The sequence below is a fragment of the Rhinatrema bivittatum genome, chromosome 4 (genome assembly GCF_901001135.1).
Source record: "Rhinatrema bivittatum chromosome 4, aRhiBiv1.1, whole genome shotgun sequence".
In the NCBI taxonomy this organism is placed as follows: Eukaryota; Metazoa; Chordata; class Amphibia; order Gymnophiona; family Rhinatrematidae; genus Rhinatrema; species Rhinatrema bivittatum.
In genome coordinates this window covers 14,745,573-14,757,060 of record NC_042618.1, presented here as the reverse complement: position 1 = coordinate 14,757,060, position 11,488 = coordinate 14,745,573, and the positions used below count along the sequence as shown (strand labels likewise).

The window sequence follows — 11,488 nt, the reverse complement described above, 5'->3', positions numbered from 1 at the left end:
CCCTAAAAAATCTTGTTGGGAAGACTGGATGGATTATTTTGGTCTTTATCTGCCATCATTCAGTCTGAATTATTTCTGCTGAGTAAAGCCTGTGACTCTCAGGATACCTGGATAAGAGAGTGGTAGCATTTATTCTGGTTTTGACAGAGGTGACTGGGGAATGGTCAGCAAGTGTTATGTGTAATTCTGAATGATGTTCCCAGATAATTGTTAACCGTTAAAGGTGCACTTTCAAAAATTGGTGTTGACTTCGGGGGGTCTATAATAAATTCTAAATTAGTGTATTTTATATTTGGATTTTTACCATGCTGCATGTATAATATAATTTACATCTCCATTAACAGCATATACCCATGACACGATGCAAATTCTGAACTGATGTGGATTGGTTAGTAAGTTCGCAATTGGTTATAATTAAAATTGTCATAATTTCATGTCATGCTTGATATCAGGCATCTGTACTGCTCCTGGCACTGTTAATTAAATCAGATTAGATGAATATGCCAAATTTTACCAAGTGATAGTTGCCTTGAATTAATAATGTTGCATTAGGATAAATGTATAAAGCTTTAGGTTCTTTTTGGGGACGATGTAATAAGGGGCGCTAAGAGTAGTGCAGGATTTTATATCTGTTTTAGGGCACATTTTTCTGGCGAGGGTTAACTCTGGTATGTAACAGGAGTTTTAACCCCTAAAAAATGCACGCTAAAACACTAAGATTAGCGAGGGTGCATGTAAAACCCATATAAAAGAAGGCATTAGCTATTCTCCAGCAATGCAGGGAGGTGCGTTAAAGGGAAGATAACTTAAAGCAAATGTTCTTAAGGCTGGAAATTTAACTCCTGGGTTAGAGAGGGGGAGTAAAACTTAACTCACATTTCTGGTGGCCGTCTTATACTATTACCGTGCCCAGTGTGGGTGTGTCTAGCTGCTTCTACCACACTGGGCACAGCAATAGAATAACTTTGGCCACCAGAAATGTGAGTTTACTCCAACTCGGACCCAGGAGTTTAATTTGCATTGTAAGCTCTTGGGGCAGGCACCTACTCCTGAACAGTACACCGGCGCTGTGCATCCTGACTTTGGCGTACTGTTTAACCGTAGATGCCCACCCCAGGGAGCTTACACTCTGTTTGGCTAGCTGTAAGTGCCCACTCCAAAGAGCAAATTCTTGCATCCAAGGCCATTTTGGCAAGGAATGCAATCAAATGATAAGCTCTCTGGGATCGGCACTTACAGGTAACTTAACAACACATAAACTCTGTTGGGGAGCATCTACAGCTGAACAGGTCGCCAGAATCAAATGAACAGCTCCAAAGTGCATACTGTTCAGCTGAAGGTGCCTGCCCCAGAGAGCTTATGCATTGATTTTTCTTGCCAAGCCTTGTCAAGACGGTATTGCATGTGAGACTGGTGCTGTGCATCCCAACTTATGGGCACCTTTTCTCATTCAAGGTCATTTTGACAAGGCATGGCAAGTAAAAATAAATAAGCTCTCTGGGGCAGGCACTGACAGCTGAACAGTACGCCGAAGTCAGGATGCACGATACCAGCTGAAGGTGCCTTCCCAAGAGAGCTTGTGTTTTATACAGCTGTAGGTGCAAGCCCAAGAGAGCTTACGACAGAAATGTAACTCCTTCCTTGGTCTGAGGTGGAGTAAACTCAACATTTTTAGTGATCAAAGTTATTCTGTTTCTGTGCCCAGTCTGGTAGAAACAGCCGAACAACTACTGTATGAGCCCAGCAACAGAATATCTTGGCAATCTTGCATGCAAGAACACTTTAAGCTTCCATCTTTAAGCTTTACTTCCTGACTCCTGTTTTAAAGCTGGTTGAGATACAGTGTGGATTTTCAGGTTAACTCCTTGGCCTGAGGCGGAGTTAGAGTTAACTCATATTTCTAGAACAGGCAACTCTGGCTATTAGGGACGCACACCACTTACTGTTCAGCTGTAAGTAACCAACCTACAGAGTTTGCCCTTTCATTTCAGTTGGCACGCCTTGCCCAAATGGCCTGGCATGCAAGACTGTACCCAAATTGGGATGCCCAGTGCCAGTCTTGCATGCAAGGCCATTTTGTTCACATTCTTTTCGACTTCAAGCACCTACTTCCTTTTTTAAAGCATTTTTCTGCATTAGTGCAGATTTTTTCATGTGAACTCACATTTTAGCAAGCTTTTTTTTTTTTTTTAACTGCATCCCATGGGGAACCTTGCTTTTAACGCGTGCGTTAAGTAAAATCCGTGCTGAAATCTGACTCGGATTTTAGCGCAGGTTTTATTACATCGGCCTCTTTACAGGGATAAAAAAGGAGTTAGCCCTAGTTCACGTGATACAGTGAAGGAAGTCCGAACTGTCCGCTCCCTTTTGGTTTATTTTACTGAAGCTCCTTATTGCTTTGGATCATGAGGAATTCACCAGGAACAGAACAGTGCTCTTCTCAACTCTCCGTTGGGTGTAATGACGACGAAATGTCCCAGAACAGATAAAGACAAACAAGTGGTGGAGCCTAAGACAGCAAACCCGCAAGATGATGATCCAGCGTCCCCAATGTCAGAGTCCTTTGGGTTTCTTTAAGTTTGCTTTTTTTTTTTTACTGACAAAACACTGTGGATCTGCCAGACTTCACTGTTTTTCACCCTCTGTCTGTGCAGAAATTTCCCCACTGAAGTCTAAGGCAAATAGTTTTGCAAAACGGGAATTTGATGGAATAGTTGCATCAGTGTCAGGGAAATGACAACGTTACTTTTCTCAAATCCTTCCCCATGACAGTGCAGAACCGGATTAACCAAGGGGATGAGCTTTGCAGCCCCCTGTGGAGAAATTCACAGGTGCATCGGAAACCTTGCATGGCATCCCAGTAGCCGCAGGACGCCGCTGTTGCCGAAGCAAGGAGCTACATCCAGCTGCATCCATTTGCGTTTTGTTGGGTCGGTCCGGGCACAGGATCCTGTGATGCTGCTGTACTGCAGGTATACAGAAGTTTCATTATCGGGAATCTGCAGGGCTGAAAATCCAAGCAGACACTGTGTTACTATGGAAATTATTAAATCTTGCTTTCTTGATTTAACACAACATACTTTCTATCCCTTTAAGCTCTTTTTTTTTTTGAACTTAGAAATCAAAATCCATGGACTGTGGACTTAAACACAAGTGCAATTACATTTTCCAAATTGTGTGTCTGAAGGGGATTTTCTGGGTTTAAAAAATAGTTTCTCAAAGAACACAAATATGTTCTTAAACTGGAGAAGAAACAATTGGGAAACTCATCGTTAGAGGCTTAAACTTTATTTAGATAAGAGCCTAAAGGCAGCAGAGTGTTTCAGAATTTGTTGAATTGTAGACACAGTGCAGTGCTAATATTTTTTGTTTATTGCAGCTCCTTGTGGTGGTGAAATGCAGCTGTTACGAGCGCGACCTCCGGCAGATGTAGGGACTGAGGGCTTCGGGTCTTCGGATCCCGTTACGACCCGAGGGCACGGTGGCCTTCGGGTACTGTTACGAGTACGACCTCCGCCGGCTGTTACACTCAGAGGCACGGAGGCGCGGTCATCTCTGAAGCTGGTGATGTGAGCCCTTGGGCCACGGCATGGCCCAGGGAGGAGCCCCAAGCCACACCGCGGGAGGTGAGCTGGTGCGAGCATGGGTAACGAAAGAAGGACAAGGCTGAAGCAAGGACTAGGGAACAAGGTCTGACCCTCAACCGGACCTGCACGCCCCAGGATAACCAACAACGCAATGCTGATTGATGAACAGTCCTCCGACCGTTCCAAGCCCTTTTGGACCCGCCGCTGGGTACGGCAATGGGCGGCAGGCCGGACAGAGGACAAGGGCAGAAGGAGTCCTTAGAACACAGAAGACTTTGGACGAAGACTGAAGCGAGAACATTGAAGACGAGGACGCTGTAGACAAGGATTGAAATGAGGGCGCTGTAGATGAGGACTGAAGCAAGACACCACAGACGAGGACTGGAGCGAAGACATCATGGACGAGGACTGAAGCAAGACACCACAGATGAGGACTGAAGCAAGACATCGTAAATGAGGGCTGAAGCGAAACACTGTAGATGAGGGCTGAAGCAGGATCAAGAGCTGGTGCGAGTCTGCGACGTAGCACACCCTACACAGTCCACCTGTGGGCCTGGTCGCGGACCACGCTGGGGTCAAGGCAGTACTCCAGGAGGAATAGTGGAAGCTGATACCGGAACATGACAAAGCAACTGCAGAGACCTGCACTGGGGCGTGCCCTACACAGCCCCCTGCGGGACTGGTTGCGGACCACGCCGGACACAGGGCAAGTTCAGACACAGACTTGACATGGACTTCACGCAGGTTGCAATAGGCTCTGAAGACCGGGACAACTCTGAAGCAGGATTCGATTCTCAAGGATTAAAAACAACAGACTGAAGCAGGAGGTCTTCCAGAGGGTTGCACTGCGGAGATGAGGATGGCCTTGTACCATGAGGCGCTCTACACAGCCCACTCATGGGACTGGTCACGGACCATGACAGCGGTATGCCAGGAAAGGTGGACATCTTGGAACCAAGGCATGGAGGCAGAGACAAGGCAAGGACATCAGGGACATCAAAACGACAGAAGACCTGGACGAAGAAATCTGGAAACCAGAGAGGACTGAAGACCTGGATGAAGGACATCTGGAACATGGAGACGACTGAAGACCTGGACGAAGGTCATCTGGAACATGGAGACAACTGAAGATGTGGACGACGGTCATCTGGAACATGGAGATGAAGCCGTCAAAGCAGAAGACCACGGAGGATCTGGACGGGGACTGAAGAAACAGACGCATGAAGATGGCAGCAGTGGCTATGCCTTTACAATTTCCCTCCTTTCTCTTTCAGACAAAGCCATGCAGGGAGGCTAGAGGACCCGGTCCAAGCAGAAGGGGTAGCTGCTGGATTAAGAAGAGAAGTAAAATGAGCTCTCTCCTCGAGTATAATCCACATTTATCATTTTATTTATTTATCACTTTTCTATACCGACCTTCATGGTTAGATGACCATATCAGATCGGTTATTTAGTTTCATAATTTAGTTTCAAACTAAATTTTACATAATTTTACATAATTTAATTTAGATCATAATTTAGTTTCAAACCACCTCTCATTCAGTGGGTTCCATGATGGTTAAAGAAAGGTTTTAGTTGGAGTTTTTTTTTCACAAATTTAAAATTACCTTGGAACTGTTGTCTAAATTTGTTTGATAAGAAAGCTACACAAGTGTCAGGATGTCTAGACACGGGGTACATCACCCAAGGAGCAGTATAGGACTGCAAGGCTGGACACTGGACTAAACAAGGGACGGTCTTCCACTTAGCCAGCCCCCTCCCCTGCAGGTTGAGCCCTTGGGTTCTCGGGGCCAGTAAGGCCTTTGCTGCGGCAGTACATGATGTGGAGTCTATGCAGGTGGGAGCAAGGCTGGTCAGACTGGAACAAGGCTGGGCAGGCTGGATAGTGTGGAACCTGAGTAATGGGTATGGGGAAAAGACACAGAGCTGGAACTGGGCAGGGACTAGAACTACAGAGAAGGGCAACCAAAATGATAAAGGGGATAGAACAGCTCCCCAGCTTGGAGAAGAGAGGTCTAGAACGGGTAGATGTGAATTGGTTATTCACTCTTTCAGATAATAAAAGGACTAGGGGGAACTCCATGAAGTTAGCAAGTAGCACATTTAAAATTAATTGGAGAAAATTCTTTTTCACTCAACGCACAATTAAACTCAGGAATTTGTTGCCAGGGGATGTGGTTAGGGCAGTTAGTATAGCTGTGTTTAAGAAAGGTTTGGATACGTTCTTGGAGGAGAAGTCCATTACCTGCTATTAATCAAGTTGACTTAGGGAATAGCCACTTCTATTACTGGCATCAGTAGCATGGGATCTACTTAGTGTTTGGGTTCTTGCCAGGTACTTGTAGCCTGGATTGGTCACTGTTGGAAACAGGATGTTGGGCTTGATGGACCCTTGGTCTGACCCAGTATGACAATTTCTCAAGTTCTTATGTTCTTAAGACAATACATAGACAGGCAGGAAAAGGATACTAAGGCTAGGACTGGGCAGGACAGGACTAGACCACGCAGACAAGGACAGGACTGGACAAGGACTAGACAAGAGAACACAGTACAAAGAACACAAAAGCCCAAAAGCAGCTATATAGAAGACCTGTAGGCCACTAGGTAAAAGGCCCGAAGGCCAGTAAGCAAGGAGATTCCTGGAGTGGCCATAGAGCAAGAAGCAAGGTAAAGTCAGGCCTGAAGGCCATAGGGCAAGGCAAGGCCTACAGTATGCCACAGAGTAAGGCATGAAGTGAGAGCAGGCCCAGAAGCCACAAGACAAGGTGCAAGATAGCAGAAGATCTGAGGTCCAAGGAGCAAGAAGGCCCAGAGGCCACAAGGCAAGTCAAGGCAAGGAACAGTGGTCAGGTCAAAGAGCCAAGGGTGCCTCCATGATGAGGGAAGAGTAAAGTAGCAGGGCTAAGTTACATAGAGCTGGAGCTTGGGTATGGTGCAGGTAGTGAGGATGAGCTTGGTAAGTCTGGAGGCCAAGCTTGCTGAGGACTCCTGGTGGAGGGGAAGCTGCAAGACAGGCTAAGTCAGGAAGCCATTGAGGAAATGGCTTGGATAACTTTGAACAGAACTCATTGGATACCTCTGTAGGTGGGGAGGCATCAAAGTATTCAGAATCAGGGTACGATGAGGCTGTACAGCAGATGAAAACGTAACAATTAGAACTTTGCTACAGTTCCTCTCGATGGAAACAGTGCTACAGTCTCCAGTCTTCCTTCCCCTTTACAGCCTCTGCTGGCAAATGCGTGCATCCTCATCCAGAGACAAAGGAGAGCAATGGATAGCAAAGGACTAGACTCACCCAAACTTGTAACCTAGAAAAATTTATGCTACAAAAATGTTTGCTGATTTTCGGTATACAAAATAATCCATCCCCTCCCGTATTACAAAATCCATGGCTCAGAAACCCTGCATACCACAGGGAAAAGCTCAAGGAAACTTGTTTAAAAGTGTTATTAGATTGACCTCCATTAGGAATAAGGCAGTACACTATCAGCTTCTTTACAATCGGGCCGATACAGTACAGTGTTAGCCCGGGTTTGGACCCGCGTTTTCGTCAAGCTAGCTTATTACCCCCTTATACAGTAAGGGGTAATAGTGCGTCGAAAACACGCGTCCAACCCCCCTGAAACTAATAGCACCCGCAACATGCAAATGCATGTTGATGGCCCTATTAGTTATTCCCGAGCGATACAGAAAGTAAAATGTGCAGCCAAGCCGCACATTTTACTTTCAGAAATTAATTTCTGCCGGTGCTGGGAAGTGTACAGAAAAGCAGAAAAACTTGCTTTTCTATACACCCTCCGACTTAATATCATAGTGATATTAAGTCGGAGGCCCCAAAATTAAATAAATAAATAAATAAATAAATAATTAAATCGGCCGGCAGCCCGTGGATTGGAAGACGGATGCTCAATTATGCTGGCGTCCGTTTTCCGAACTCGTAGCTGTCAGTGGGCTCGAGAACTGACGCCGGCAAAATTGAACGTCGGCTGTCAAACTCGTTGACAGCTGCCGCTCCTGTCAAAAAGGAGGTGCTAGGGACGCGCTAGTGTCCCTAGCGCCTCTTTTTACCACGGGCTCTAATTTGCATGTTCTTCCCCCCTGAATCGCGCGCACAGGAGAGCGGCCTGTGCAAATGCTGGGAGATCGCTCTCCCGTGACTTTTACTGAATCGGCCTGAATATGCATGAGCCTCATTGTTATCCCTGTTTGGATATGCAGTGTGACAGCTGGAACTGTTCTTTATTGCAGATGTGTGGAAAATCTGGGGCTGAAATTGAAGCTCCTTACTTCTGCTTGCTGTGTCATCACGGACCCTCAGTCTCTGCTCATCTCCCTCCTTTACCCCTATCACTGCCATTTATATCTGTCCCAAGCGTGTTTGCATTCAGCCTCTCTTTTGGTTACCACCACTTCTGCTTACGGGGTGTTCCAGGAGCAGCAGTTACTACCCTTAAGAGAAACATGGGGGTAACCTGCACGGAGTGGCAGTTACTACCCTTAAGAGAAACATGGGGGTAACCTGCATGGAGCAGCAGTTACTACCCTTAACAGAAACATGGGGGTAACCTGCCCGGAGCGGTAGTTACTACCCTTAACAGAAACATGGGGGTAACCTGCACGGAGCGGTAGTTACTACCCTTAAGAGAAACACGGGGGTAACCTGCACGGAGCGGCAGTTACTATCCTTAAGAGAAACATGGGGGTAACCTGCACGGAGCGGCAGTTACTACCCTTAAGAGAAATGTGGAGTAAACTGCACGGAGCGGCAGTTACTGCCCTTAAGAGAAATGTGGGGGTAACCTGCACGGAGCGGCAGTGACTACCTTGGGAAGATTGCTGGGCAGACTAGATGGACCATTTTGGTCTTTTTCTGCCGTCATTACTATGTTACTATATGTTACTATTTACTTCCCTGCCAGTAAAGTATTCCTTTCCTTTTCCTCTCAGCCTACCGTTTTCCAACCTTGTATCATGACTCTTTGCCCTTGAGTTCCTTTTCCTATTGAAAATATTATCCAGTTGTACTTTACTGAAGTATATTAGATATCTGAATGTTTCTAGCCTATCTCCACTTTCCCTTCTGTCTGCCAAAGAGTACATTTTGAGGGGCCGATGCAATACAGTGCGCTCAGCCGAGTTAGTTAAAAAACAGGCAGCTCTGAGGGGTTTTAAGGGTTGCGGATAACTGGGGGGGAGTGAAGGCTATTACATTAGGGATGGTTTGGAGGACCTCTCTCTTAACTGGGTGAACTGGGGATGAACCGGTAAAATTGGGAATAGCATCAGCGCAACCCCCTTTTAAAATCCCCCAATTTACGAGGTAGAAGTGGCATTTGCGCCCACACAAAACGTGGCGCCTGTGTGCGCATGGCCGGGCTACTTCATGACAGGCAGGCGTATGCACGCGTATGTTGTAAAATGGCCGCTTTCCTGGGAGCCGGCTGACGTATCTGCGCCAGCGTGGGCCCGCGTGCCGGTCTGAAAGTTACCGTTCCTGCCTGTGCGCTCCCTGGGGATGGGGAAAACCCTAGACTACCTGAACAGAAGGTGGTTGCCATTGGGGCCACCTTTTCCCTTGCAAACGCTTAATTTCTTTTCAGAATAATAAATGTGCGTTTTCTGACCCACTTCATTTGAAAGCATTTCCCATGTGGGGGTAGCTGGATATTAAATGTGTTTTTCCCAGTTATCTCTTCTTCTTATATCTCTCTTTTCCTCTATGATTTTTCTTATGTGTTATAAAGGTGGATTTCTTGCTGGTTTGGTAGTTTTGCGGTGGAAGCTATGCGATTTCTTTTGAGCACTAATATACATTTCTATAATTTTCCTTAAATTCTTGTATTGATTTACAGAAATGTAATAAAGATTGGACGGTTAAATAAATAAATAAATAACGCTGACGCGCGCTTATCTGTGCTGCTCTGCGGAAAGTTATTGGGCGGAGAAAAGGGACAGAGCTGAAAGGAAGGGAGAAAATCAAAAGAAGGCAGAAAGAAAAGAGAAAACCTCGGAGGGTTAATGTGGCGATGGTGGCAGCGGTAGTTTGTTTCTGCGAGCCCTCGGGAAGCAGGAGCGCCACAGGAACGAAACGAGCAGTGTGCGTTAGCCTCCCCTTTAGAGCAGAAGAGGTTTCATTAAACTGAAGCCCTCCTCTCGCCTGTGGCCTTTCAGAGCAGCCAGGCCAGGTGAGGCTCTGTAGCTTAGAAAGCATTTCCTTCCTCCTTTACCTCTCTGAGCTCTTACCATCTCTCTCTCTCTCATGGTGTTGGCCTCAGCATCCACAGGCGCCATTTTCAAATACTGACTGGGCGGGGCAGGAGCAACTGGGGATCACAGTCCTGCCCCATTTGGATGTCTAACCCCTTGGATGGGGGTAAGATGGGTCTGGGGGGGAGGGGAGGGGGGCATTATGGGATACGGGAAGGACAGGGGAGCGGGGGGCTTCAGTATTTATATTTTGACACGGTACGAGCACTGGTGTTTTTCGGGGTAGGGGGAAGGCTGGAGCCCGGTAGTTGCTGCTTTACTGAAAATGACACCAAACAAAATATTGTTTGCTTTTCAAAGCAAAGTGAAAAAAAAAAAAAACAACCCAGGAAATTGTCAGAATTTCCTGTTTTGTTTCCAGTGAAAGTGTATCCCTATGGATTTCCCGATGCTTAGAAATGTCAGAAGGAAGTGAGCAATAATCTAGTTCAATACACTGTTCTTTTACGGCTTTTTAAATCTATAGAAATGGGACAAACAGGTTCAGCATGGTGCGGTTATCTCCCGGCAAAATATCGCTGGCCCATAATTGCTTTTCAGATTTAAAGCATACAATGGCTTTGTCGACGTATTTCACAGTAAGCAGCTAAGACGTGCAATTACAGGACTGCAGTTATATGGCTTTCAGGTTAGAAACTGGAGCGAGTCCAATGCACCTCTCAGCTAACAATCAGCTGGGGCAGGTTATCAGGCACCTAAAGCACAGTTTGGGGCTTTACCAATATGCTCAATATAAGATAGATTACAGCACCTCCTGATATCACTTTTGCAGGAAATGAACGCAAGAAGCAGACGGATCAAGAAAACCAATTATCAGGGACATCTGCCATGAGGAGACTGAAAGGTGATGTGGTGGTGACTTCAGGCCCCTTTGAACGTAGGATGAGGTCACCTAAAGATCCGTTGCTGTGGACAATGCACCTTATTGAAGATGAATTTTCAAAGCCTGCGCATAAGTTAGGGGCTGGGCACACAGGTGGGGCTTACGCGCGCTGACTGAATTTTAAAAGCCAGGCAGATGCGTGTGTGTGTCTCCACTGCCCGCATATCTCACTTGATTTCAAAAACGGGCGTGGGCATTTCAGGGCGCAGCCAAGAGATGTGCGCGCAAATACTTACGCGTCCCAGCGCACGCCAAGGTCCACTGCTGTGTAACTTTCCTTCTGCTACATACAAGAAATTAGCCATTTCCTCTGGGTTTATAGGGTCTGGAGGCGTGCAGGCTATCAAATCAGGGGCGGGGGGTTGGAGGTCCCAGCTCTTAACTGAACGAACTGGTGGCCAAACTGGCAATGGTGTGGACGCGCGCCCGTTATAAAATAGCCCGATTTACGTGGTAGCATTCATATTTGCTCTCTGCTTAAAACTGGGCGCACATATGCGCGTGGCCAGGCTATTTCATAATGTGTGCGCATGTTATAAAATGGTCACGTTATCTGGGCACGCGCCTACGCACGCCTGCGTGCTGGGTTTGAAAGTCACCGTCCCTAGGAGTAGGCCCCATTAGAAATAATGTGCAGAGGGATAAACGATGCACGTTTTCATGCATTAACGTGCCTTTGTGAACAAGGGCAGAGCGTTCCAGTTTCTCATTCTGCCTTGAGTTGATTCAGGCTTTGCCAGGGCCGGTGCGT

At 46.6% G+C, this 11,488-nt stretch overlaps 1 long non-coding RNA gene across 1 annotated transcript; it reads right to left on the bottom strand.

Moving 5' to 3' along the window:
- Positions 1–2,523: 2,523 nt before the first annotated feature.
- Positions 2,524–9,943, bottom strand: LOC115089288. Its single transcript, XR_003856041.1, has 2 exons — positions 9,831–9,943; positions 2,524–3,007 (listed from the first exon to the last, which is right to left on the bottom strand). It is a non-coding gene; the product is annotated as an uncharacterized LOC115089288 (long non-coding RNA).
- Between the last annotated feature and the right edge of the window lie 1,545 nt (positions 9,944–11,488).